We start from the raw sequence: 11874 nt of genomic DNA, 5'->3' as shown, positions 1-11874 counted from the left end.
AAAATCTCTTGCCAAATTTGTCTCTAAGACTATATCAAATCAGTCATCAGAAAAAAAAATGAAAGTTCCAGCAAAATTTTGTCAAGCATTACTAGGCAGATGAAATATGCCAAATGCCTTGGTCTAAAGGGAAAAAAAATGGCAGACATGATTGTGTCCAGTTTAGGAAACACAAATCAGGCTTATCACGCTTTCCATCCGAATGGCTGCAGTAGCAGCCATAGAGCAGTCAGGGTGACCCTGTGGACAACCGCAGGGAATGATTTTCTCACTGGGGCAGAGGTATTGGTATCTCTCTGGTTTGTTTAGTGCACTCCCTGTGCAACTATTCAGGCAGCCCAAAGCTGCTACTTTCAGAGGACAGGATCTGATATTTGTTAAACTGGAATACATTAGTTTGAAAGCTATATTTTCCTGCATTTACCCCGAGCAGTTACCCAGAATATTTTGAATTTTCTCTTTTCACCAGACTTCCCAAGGTTTCTAGTCATCTTCCAAATATTTCTCCTCCTGTAAAATTTTACAATGATTTTTTTAGTCACCATAGAAAGAATTACATTTTGTTTAGTAGCTGTTAAATGCCCATTTGTCTAGCAGTTGATGATTTTCATTTAATGTTCTATCTTGATTAAAGTTCCTGCTCTTATAGTAAAAAAGAAAGAAAGAAAGAAAGAAAGAAAGAAAGAAAGAAAGAAAGAAAGAAAGAAAGAAAGAAAGAAAGAAAGAAAGAAAGAAATTGTAGACTGAATATATCCCGAACAGGTGCCCAAGTGAGTTGAATCCTAAAGCCATAGCCTGTTCCATGGGTGGGACATTTTAATGTGAGGTTTCTGACAGCATACCAGCAAGGCATGCTGATCATGTCCTGATCAAACCCAGCACTGGTTTATCGCCACACACACAGATGTCAACGCACACTCCAAAACTCCGAATGGCAGGCATGTGCGTGAAACTGCCACAGGACAACAGAGCAAGTGGTGGTACGTACAGCCCCCTGGCCGTGCTGGTTTCAAAGGTCAAGAGGAGAGGTATGTGTCCCACATTGCAGAGTTCTGGTCCTTTGCATTCTCAGGCAGGAAAATAATGTAGCAGATTTCACTGACATTTCTGTACTTGGTGTTAGGGAAATTATAGAGTTAAATATGTGGGCCATTTCTTCACCAAAATGTTTATATTTTTAGCTGATTAAAAGAGAAAATAGGAAAATGACCATAACCACATCTTACTACAGCATTCTGAAATGCATGTTTAGTAAAAGTCCTTATACCACACACTTGTGCAGGACTTGGGGGTGGGGGGGTGGGCTTTGTTCAGGAAGGCACCAGCTTCCTCCCTCATCTAGACCTGGGACACCTTACGTTTTGGCTGCAGAGTTTCTTTTATTCTCCAAAATCTTTCCCTGATGACTCTTTTCTGATGTTAAAACATCCAACTACCTTTTCCCTATCTTGATTTTTCTGGACACAATGTATTCTATTATTTAGCAACAGGTCTTGTTATTTTTGATGCTACTCATTGGAAATGTGTTACAATTCATTCAGAGTAGACTGAAGGTCATTATACTGCTGAGCCAAAGATGTAGAAGGTAGCTCTAGACATTTTAAGAGAACCCATACATGTGGAAAGTAAAATACTAATGATATATTGTGTTTTTCTATCTCACTGAAAAATAGTTTACAAAGTATGGGGCCAGTTTTTAAGACTAGTTCCATAACTGTGCGAACTTGAAGGATCTAACATTGAACTTCATTGGATTCATCGAGAGATGGATCAGTGATCAAATCCAGCCAAGGTTAGAACCGCTGGGCTGCCTCCTTATGAATTCTGCTGTTCTATCTGAATAGTGGGCAGAACCTGACTAGATGTTATCAGAAGACTTCTCCTGGCTGACAAGAGGCCAGTGAACTTAGCAGGTCTTTGGACATGACTCTAGGTTCTTGAAATGCTCTCCACCTTGGATCCCACGTCAGAAGCATTATATTATTATTGCTACCTACTCAAAAATTTTCAAGACTTTGAGGTGCATCTCAAACCACATGTGAAAATAAAATATTGAATAAGTTATATGACAGGTTTGCCTATGTTAACATATACAAGTTGAGACATTTTATGCTTTCTTATATGACTTGCTTTTTTTTTGTACTCAACAGAATGTTTTTCAATCTACACATGCTGACGTGTATAGCTATAGTTCATTGCTTTTTCACTACTGATGGTTGACAGTTTTATGAATATATAAAGTTCTATTTGTGCATTATGAATAGACACTTGGATTATTTCTTTTCTTTTTTTCTAGTTATACATAGTACTACTGTAAATAATCTTAGAACTATTTTTCTGTTCAGGAAATTATCTAGAAAGTGCTGGCCAGAAAAACTCCTTGTTATGATGGAAATGGCAGTCTGAGCTAATTAAAGCAGTAGCCACCACCAAAACTACACATGGATACTGAGCATTTGGAAGGCAGATAGTACAACTGAAACATTGAATTTTAAAATTTTATTTTAATTAATCTTAATTTACATATATATAGCCACAAATGAGTAGTAACTACCATATTGGGTAGTACTTAATAAGAATACATACAGGAATAGAACTGTTGATCAGTAGTCAAAGAAGACTCTGACAATCTTATGTAATGCCAAATTGTTTTCCCAAACGAATTTCCTAATTCTGTTCCTTCCAGCAAGAGTTCTTTTTGCTCCAGTCCTTAACAGCACCACGTTGGTTGACTGCGGGGAATCTGGGTTGAGCCTAGGAGGCTCTCGTCTCTGCAACTCTCCCTTACTCATATCTGAGATCTGCAGCAGGGAGTGAGACAGTCTCTGGTCTGAGTTGGGAGGTACTGCTTTTAAAGTATTGTGTTGGCTCCCCCACTTAGAGTGATTGGTCTCATGGCACTCAGGAGCAAACAATTTATTGAAGAACAGGAAGGGAAACCTACATAAATGTAGCTATATTCCACACCTATCAATAGGAGGATAATATAACAAAGGTGTCAATAATCCCCGGAAATTTAATTCAATTAAACTTTGCTGACAATCATGATAGACTTTTCAGTAGAACTTGAAAAGATGATCCTAAAATTTGTATGTAGGAACAAGGAATTAGTAATAACTAGGATACTCTTGGAAAAGAAATAGGTGGAAGACTTTTCATACCAAATATTAAAATCTATTAAAAATTTTAATACTCAAGACAGCACTGTGTTGTTTTAGGAATAGATCAATAGAATAAATAGCCTGGGAATAAAGACTCACACAAATAATAGAATTGATGTGAAACAGTCAACATTGCAGATGAATGAGGAAAAGATAAACAATTAAATAAAAACGTTATGCAAAAATAAAATCTAGATGATTAAGGGATGCACATGGAAGAATGATTTTGAACTTGTGTCTGGGAGAAGTCTTAGGAGGAGGGGAGCTTTTGTGGTAAAATCTGTTGCCTCTTATGCCATTTCCAAGCCTAGAGGATAAAAAGGAGATTGTGAGATTATCCTATTTTCAGAGAGAGAGAGAGAGAGAGAGAGAGAGAAAGACAGCTTATATTTAGAAAAAGCTTGATATCATACATCAAATTCCAAAGTGCAAAAGTATATCATTATGATCATTATCTTTAAGTAGAGCTTCACCAAGATTTCCTTGGAATAGTGAGTTTGCCAATTACATTTTCAATCAAGCTCGTTACAACTACCCTCTTTTCAGAAACACATTTATGACTTGGAGTGAGGCAACTTTTTTACTTGTCATAGAAGATTATATTATCTGTATTTTAAGAAGCGTATTTTGTTAGAAAGCTAACAATCTTCTTTGCATGTGCTTCTTAAGTTATAAATGCTAAAAATGAAAATGCCCATCCACCTAGGCTATCCTAGGAGTGGAAGACACAGTACATCAACCTGCTCTTAGCATCACTAGAGGTGTTTGACAGCTGTGCTAAGCAACGACACAGAGTGCAAAGACAAAGAAGGAAACCCAGCCAGGGCGCTCTGCCACCACACTGAGATAAGTCAAGCCCTTTAACACCAGAGGCTGCTAAGGGTTTATTCCACACTCTCAGCAAGATAAGCTGCCATTCACGCCTCACAAGACACTCAGATCTAGAAAGCAACTCAGAGGGAAAATGCAGAGATGAGAATAAGTGCAATTATTTCAGTGAAGAATATTAGCCAATTCCAAATTTTATTTGACTTTGACTCCATGAGGAGTCACCAAGAGCATATTCCTCAGAATGCTGGGTTTTCCAAGCATGTCATGGCCCGGGGTCCTTCACTGAACCCCACTATTGTTAGCCACTTTATACTCACTACCCAAGTCTCACTGTGTAAGAGGATCTTTGTTTCCCTGTTTTCACAGATGAACTTGAGGCTGAAAGGGTTAAATGAATTGCCCCAAGTTCACATGGTTGGGGAACTTAGAGTCACTGTTCCCTCCTAATTCTCTAGATTCTCTTTGTTAGACTTATAGTCCATAGAGTTGGCTGAATGAACACTCTAATGTCTAGATTTCCTAGGTCAGATTCAATTACAAGTGGTTGCAGACCTTCCCCAGAACACCAGGAAAAACATGAGTTCCTCTTATTTTCTTTTATTAAGAAAATATGGTCACTTTTGCATACATATGTTTTGAAGGAATAACACATACCTCTTCTTCTAATGGTCATCAACAGGACCTTGCTTAGTGAGCTACAAGGTCAAGGCAAACAATACTCATAATACTAAACTTGGAAAATGACTGTTATAAAACAATGGATATTTCAGTCATAAAGAAGAATGAAATTATATCATTTCATTCAAAATTGGTAGAACTTGAGAGCATTATGTTGAGTGAAATAAACAAAACTCAAAAAGTCAAAGAGTTGTGTGTTTCTTTCTTATACGTCGAATCTAGAGAAATAAAGGGAAAATATGGGGCAGGGGCATCTTATGAAAATAGAAGGGAGACCAGTAGAATAGAGGAAGAGGTGCAAGGGGAGAGAGAAGAGGAAAGAATGGGCAGGTACTGATAAAGCTGATCAAACTGTATTGTTATATTGTGTACATGTGCAAATATGTAACAATGAAACTCCACTTTTATGTATAATTATAATACAATAAAAATTAATTGTAAAAAATAATGGATACCTGGAAGAAAAAGAAATGTGTGTTCATAAGAAATAGTCAACTCAGCCTAATCAATCTGTGAATGTCAGTGACACAGTCCGAGACTGGATCATGGTAAAGAATGTTCTAGATCGATCCCTTGCTTCCCAGCATTCAACTTGTAATTGAATCACAGTCCACCAAGGCAAACCCTGTAACTTAGAATTGACTCTCAAGGCTGAAAGGAATATCAGAAATCAGTATCTAATACTCTGCAGGAAGAGAGAAGGAAGGAGGGAGAAACAAATGGGACCTGCCTTATCAAATGGCAGCCATTTTTTCTAACTCCTTTCACTTTCAAGTTCAGAAAGCTGCATCTAGAAGAGCTTCTTAGAGAAGGTCTGCATCCCAGCAATAGCTTAAATGTTGTGACAAAACTACTGCTATATATCCTTCGTGAACTCAGAGTTTACATGTGACTCATCTTCATTAAATGTCATGCATAGAACAAAGAGAAAAATACTAGAAGCCATGGACAATCTCTGGCTTTAAGTAATGATGGAATGGCAATTTTATTTACAGAAATAGACTTCTGGTTTTTAAACAGAAAGAGATGGTCACTTCTGCCTTAAAAGGCTGAGTTAATCCCCACGACTATTTTTCTTTCTTCCCTTCAATGGAAAAGGTCAGGTTAAAAAAGTCAAGTTCCAGTCTAATCAAATGATGTCATAAGACAGTAATTCTGCTTAAGTAATCCTTACGAAGCAATGTGGATATGACTGGAAAATGAAAAAGTGAATTTTAGATTAAGTGCCTTCAATTAAACTTGTTCCAATGCAATTTACATCCAGAGAACCAAAGCTATGTATCTTGTCCTTCACATAACCTTCAAAATCATTAATGAACCATCTGTCACAGCTATGTGTTTAGGACTCACTGGGTAATGATTTCAGGGGATTTTGTGTGGTTGGGATTGATAACAGCACCTAAAAGGAATTCTAGTGGAGGATAACAACAGAATTCTTTAAATAGCCAACCAGACTGCTAAATGGAGCCTGGGTAGCCGAATTATGGAAAAATATAGGACATTTTTTTTCCAGATCTCTGCAGTCATCTTCATTCTGCCTCTCTTCCTGCAGAGCCATCATTGGCTTAGCTAAGATCAAACGTCTGAGTGAACTTTGAAATAAAACCAATGACCCAATTTGTGATTAAAATAATTTTAAAATCTGCATCCCCAAGATGTTATTCCAGGCACAAGAATGGTTATTCTCTGTTACATGGTTGACATACCTCTGAGTTGTATCAGCTTCCCTAAGATAAGGTCAGAATGTCTGTCTTCTCAAATAACACAGACCACTCAAGGGCAGGGTGTATTCCATTCGCATCTCCCTGGAAACCAGTGGGAAGCCTGGCACACAGCACGAGCTCAATCAATCAATAAGCAAGGTGCATGTTGGCGACATGGTGCCATCGTGCATTCATATACTTCTGGTTAAATGCAGTACTCTGTCCTTAGAACTAGGCTAAACTTTGGCAGAGGTGATCTACATTTCAATTAGAGATTCTAACTCTAAACATCACAATCTTCCTCAAAACTATTGGCACATTCTCATCCCTAAGGGCACTGGTGTCTTGTGCCTCTTGCCATCCATCTGCTTTCCCATGCCACATCCACCTACTTTCCTTCCTCCACAATCTCCTTTGCAAACATTGAGGTTACTTGTCTATTTTTCTTTTGGGAAATGTTTTTGGAAATGCGGGCCAAGGACTGACTTATGGAAATCCTAGTTGTCTAAAGTGGCTGAGACAAGAAGAACAGGGCTTCCTCACTTTAGAAGGCCACCTCCTCCCATTCCCAGCATGTTTACAGGGGGGTTTCTGGACCTTTTCATTTTCTTTTGGTACTTACTTTAGCATCAGCTTTCTTCTTTAATAGACTGAAGTATGATCCTAGGAAAAGAGACATTGAGAGAGTGGATGTTTCTTGGATTCTAAGCCTTGAAAAATCAATTAAAGTCATAGTATGAGGTTTTTCTTTCCTTTTTTTTTTTTTTTTTTTTTGCCTGACGCAGTCCAGGAACATTAATTTGGGGGCAAAATCCTCATAGAAATAAAATGATTTTTCCCTGGAGCATTCCCCTTCTACATAAATGGTGTTCTCTGGGACTTGTGGTTGTGATATCAAGAAGCAATGAGGAGCCAAGAGTCTTGAGCCACAGCCAGAGGCAACTTATCATGGCTAATAATTCACCATTCACCACCAGCACTTGAACAAATGATTGTCAAGCACCTGCACTGTGTAATGCACAGTGGCACTAGGCCGGCAGGGATGGGCACTGTGATATTAACCAGCAGAATAACAATTAAAAAGCTAGCGTTTGTTCAGGTCCTGCTCTGTCCCAGGCGGTTAGGCGCACTCAGTGTGGTCATTATTTTATCCAATTCCCCTGCCCCCAAGCCCTTTAACAGGGGTGCAATCATCATCTCCATTTTGCAAAACGAGGATGCTGTTGAAGAATTAGGAAGAGGCAGATCTAAGGATGACACCAGCTCTGCTCAGTTCCAAACTTCAGTCATTCACTTGAACACACTCCATACCCCAAGGGGGGCTGACATGATGGAGGGAGGACATGGCAGAAAGAGCACAGTGGAGGGAGGAAAAGACATAGGAGGGGACACCTTTGTCCATCATGCAGGGAGGGAACATGGATAGAGATACAGCCCTGTTTGAAGGGGTAGGAGAAGTTGAGAAATTTTATATCTAATAGCCTCAGTTTTCTCTGGGTTTTAAGAGGCAACATTGTTGATGGGAAAAACGAGAGGAGGATGGGGTAAAGGTGATGGTGATGGTGTCAGTGGCAAATATTGATTGCTGCCCACTGGGCAGTGTACTAAATTACTCACATGAGTCTTTCCCAATTCCACAATTCCATGAGATAATTATTACTTTAAACCTGAAAGAAAAAAAAAACTGAGGTTCAAAGGAGAAACGTAAGATGTTCATTGTGAAACATGTGCTAGAGTAATAACTGGGATTTTAACTCCAGAGGTCAAGCCCTGAGTGGAAATTGAGTAAACTACTATTGGACATGTAAAAAAAAAAAAAAACTGTCTCCTAATTTACTTTTCACTTAAAAGATAAAAGCTGGAAAATTAATGTCTTAGAGATGGTTTGTGGGAGAAGATTTTATTTTACAATATCTGAACTGAAAACGAAACAGCCAGGCCAACATGTCAAGGAGGTAGATATACTAAAACTGAAGTTCAAGGGAGAAGTTGGGGGTAGAGTTTTAATATTAATGATTATTGACTTGATAAATGATATAATTCAAGATATGTACAAATCCCAACATTTATGAATATCACTAAAACATAAAATTCAGTATAATATGACAAAAAAAAAAAGGTAAGCAACCTTTTAGAATCTATCTATTCAAATAGGGCTAGAGCCATTTCCATAGTTCTTGAAGCCAGTTCTACTCTGAACTCATCAATATTAAAGTGCTATTGTAAATTTTAGTAGTAAAGCCAACTGAGCTTGCAGAACTAAAGGAAGGATGGTAAATATTGTGAGCTGCTCAGTATGTGAACTGAGCATTCCGGTGTGAAGAAAATGAACAAATGACCTTTAGCGCCTGAAGCACCCCACTGCAGCATGATGAGGTCATCCCCATGATTGAGTGGTGAGAGGAGGAAGGGGACAACCATGGAGGAGACTGCCGAGGACCAGGGCAAGGAGGCCTTGAAGCAACAGGGCACCTTTCAGGCAGAGCGTCAAGACAGATCCCACTCTGTTTCCTTTACTACTTGCACTGTTTTTCTTGGAACACAATGTGTCAGATTTTCATCCCTGTCATCCAAATACCTGACAGGAAAAACTCAGAGGAGGAAAAGTTTATTTGGGACTCATGATTTCAGAGGTTCAGTCCACGGTGGACTGACTCCATGGCTTTGAGCCTGAGGTGAGGCAGAACATCATGGCAGAAGATGAAACAGAAGAAAACTGCTCAGGTCATGACAGCCAGGAAGTTGTGTGTGTATGTGTGTGTGTGTGTGTGTGTGTGTGTGGAGAGAGGGGGGAGTAGAGTGTGCTGCAGTCACTCACCAGGGACAAAATATAAACCACAAATGCACGCCCCCAGTAACCTACTTCCTCCAGTTACCACCCAGTACAGTAGTTCTTTCAAATTACTAATCCATCAGTTGGACTAATCTACTGATTACCTTACAGCTCTCATAAACTAATCACCTCAACCTTGACCCTTCCTGCATTAACATGGGGGGAGGGGTGGCACCTCAAATCCAGACTGTGGACTTCCTTTCTCTTTCATTGTTGAACTGTTGCTGGTGTTATAGTTAAAGCTTTGTCCCGGGGTTTCATGAACTGACTTCCAGACCACTCACGTATAATCGAATCAAGCCTTTATTGAAGCACACCGGTGGCGGCTGACCAGAACATAAAGCTGTTCCCCTGATCAGCCCCGAACAATTGCAAGGGCACTCCTTATAAGCCTGAAAACCGCAAAAGGGATGTTCAGGGGGTCTAGCCAATGCAAGCAAGCCAGGTTACAGAAGCGGGACAGTGCAGTCAAGCAGAGGGAAGCCTAACCAATCACAGTTAGCCCAGTCACCCCAGTTACAGAAACAGAGCCCTGTTACCCTAGTTACAGAAACAATGCCCCATTAGGTAGTTCTTAAAGGTTTCTATAGCAAAAGGAAAAGAACGTCTTGCTCCAGTCATGACTCTTCTACTTGGCATGGTTGTTTTACAGGATGAAGTCATAAAACAAAATGGAGTCACATTTGCTCCTACTATCACACTGGTAAAGATGTCATTTCTACTGCCACCCACTAAAGTGACAGACTATCTCAAATTATTTGGTCTAATTCTATAACATGGGCTTTGCCTTTTTGTAACCAGCATTTCTTGGACTTCTTCCATCTCTTCCTCTCTAAGACCCTCCATCAAATCCCATCCCTCCCAGCCAAACCCACACACTCCTGCTGTGCTCCCGCCTGGCACACTTGCTTCCATATAAGGAAACTGCTGCAAGGACTTCATCCAAGAAGCAGTCCACTTGTGAAGCTCTCCATCTAGCATCTTGAATGGTACTCCTTCCTACTTCAGCTAAGAAGTGAAACTATAGATAAATTTTTATTCATTTTATTCCCAAGAAATGGGGAACAAATGAATATCTTCTCTTTTATAGCTCAACAATATTCTTCAGAATGTATTGCCAGAATACATTCTGGCAAGGTCAGACTACAAGGTCAGAATACAAGGTCAGACCCAATCTAGCCTAGTGTTTCCTACTGTTCAGGCTAACTCTGTTGTCAAAACACCCTCATATTTGCTCAAATTAGGTGATTTTTCTTAACCTCTTAAAGTCTTCTTTTTGTCATCTATAAAGCAGAGACACTGGTGTCTAGCCTAATGCAGCTTAGTTCTTAACATTGTTATTATGAATGTAATGACCTATTCAGCTTCAGAATTTGAAAACATTTACTTGCCCTTTAAATGAAAATCTTGCTTTAAAATGAATATCTTCTGTATCTTTTATCATGACCTGATCTTTAATTATTCCAACTCCTTAGAAAATTGCTTAGAAAAAAAATTAAATGATAAAATGAATATGTAGTTCACTGTCATTTAATGAGAAAGTTCCACTCATTGGAATGACGCTCTGACGTACACTGGTTATTGTAAATATTAAGACACATTGTACAAGAGAAGGTCAAACGAGGAACTCCAACTCAGTCCCCATTAGCTGTGTCTGCAAAAGGAAAATAAAGTAAGGTTGATTTAAAAAAAAAAAAAACAGTGTGCTAAGACAAAAAAAATATAAGAGGTATCCTCTGGGGCCTGTCCTCCAATGGACATTTGGACAGGAACAAAATACCAGTGCCAATAGAGGTAAAGGACAAAGAGTATGGGACGGTCATAGCATTGAAAATATGGACTCACTAGTTGTTTATTTGTAAAGCCTCAGATCCATAGTTCTTGCAGATCTTTTTGGAGCTTTCTGCTCTGTGACCCTGGGTGAGGATTTCTCAGTTTGCGTTGAACCCTCCTGTCTCTGACCTTGTCAGGAAATGGGGCTGATCATGTGCAATACTGGGTTTACTGAAACACTCCAGGTTGGGATGGAAACCTGTCAATGGGATGAGGTACTAAAATACTACTGTATACTTGAGATATTGCTTTACAAGGCCAGAAACCAAGCCTTGCTTCAGTATATGGCCAGAGTTCTCTCCCTGGCTGCTTTCTGGCAGTGGTGATAAAATTCCACCGAGTATCTATTTGAAAAGTTACACATTCATTCACCATCAGAATTTCAAAGCAGTTGACATTTAGACCTCTGAATAAGGATTGTTTCAGAATGGACCATGTAAGGGGGAAAATGGGGATGATTCCAGAGAAGGCAGAATCGAGTCTCTCAGATTGGAAACTAATTTTAGTCATCCTGCACATGCTCATCCCTGTCACACCCCTCTGTATCTCTCCTCTCAAGGAATGGTTTGCTCTTGCGGCAGGCAGTGTCTGATAGCATTTATGTCATCTTCATGATGCTCTTCCAGAATGTGATGTGTTGGAAGAACTTAGTATTGTCCTTTGGTACCCATGACTTATGAGAATGACTTGTATCATTCCATTTCCCAAAGAGTAGTGATAGATGTCAGGATTCTGAGATAGCTGCAGATGCCAGCACACATTTCCAAGAGAACATATAGGGTGGTGGATTTCAAGGACAGAACTTTGGGAAAGAGTATTCATCACAAGATGGAGT

This window comes from Marmota marmota, unplaced genomic scaffold, assembly GCF_001458135.2.
Source record: "Marmota marmota marmota unplaced genomic scaffold, marMar, whole genome shotgun sequence".
Taxonomy (NCBI): Eukaryota; Metazoa; Chordata; class Mammalia; order Rodentia; family Sciuridae; genus Marmota; species Marmota marmota.
Note: the sequence above shows the minus strand (reverse complement) of the source record.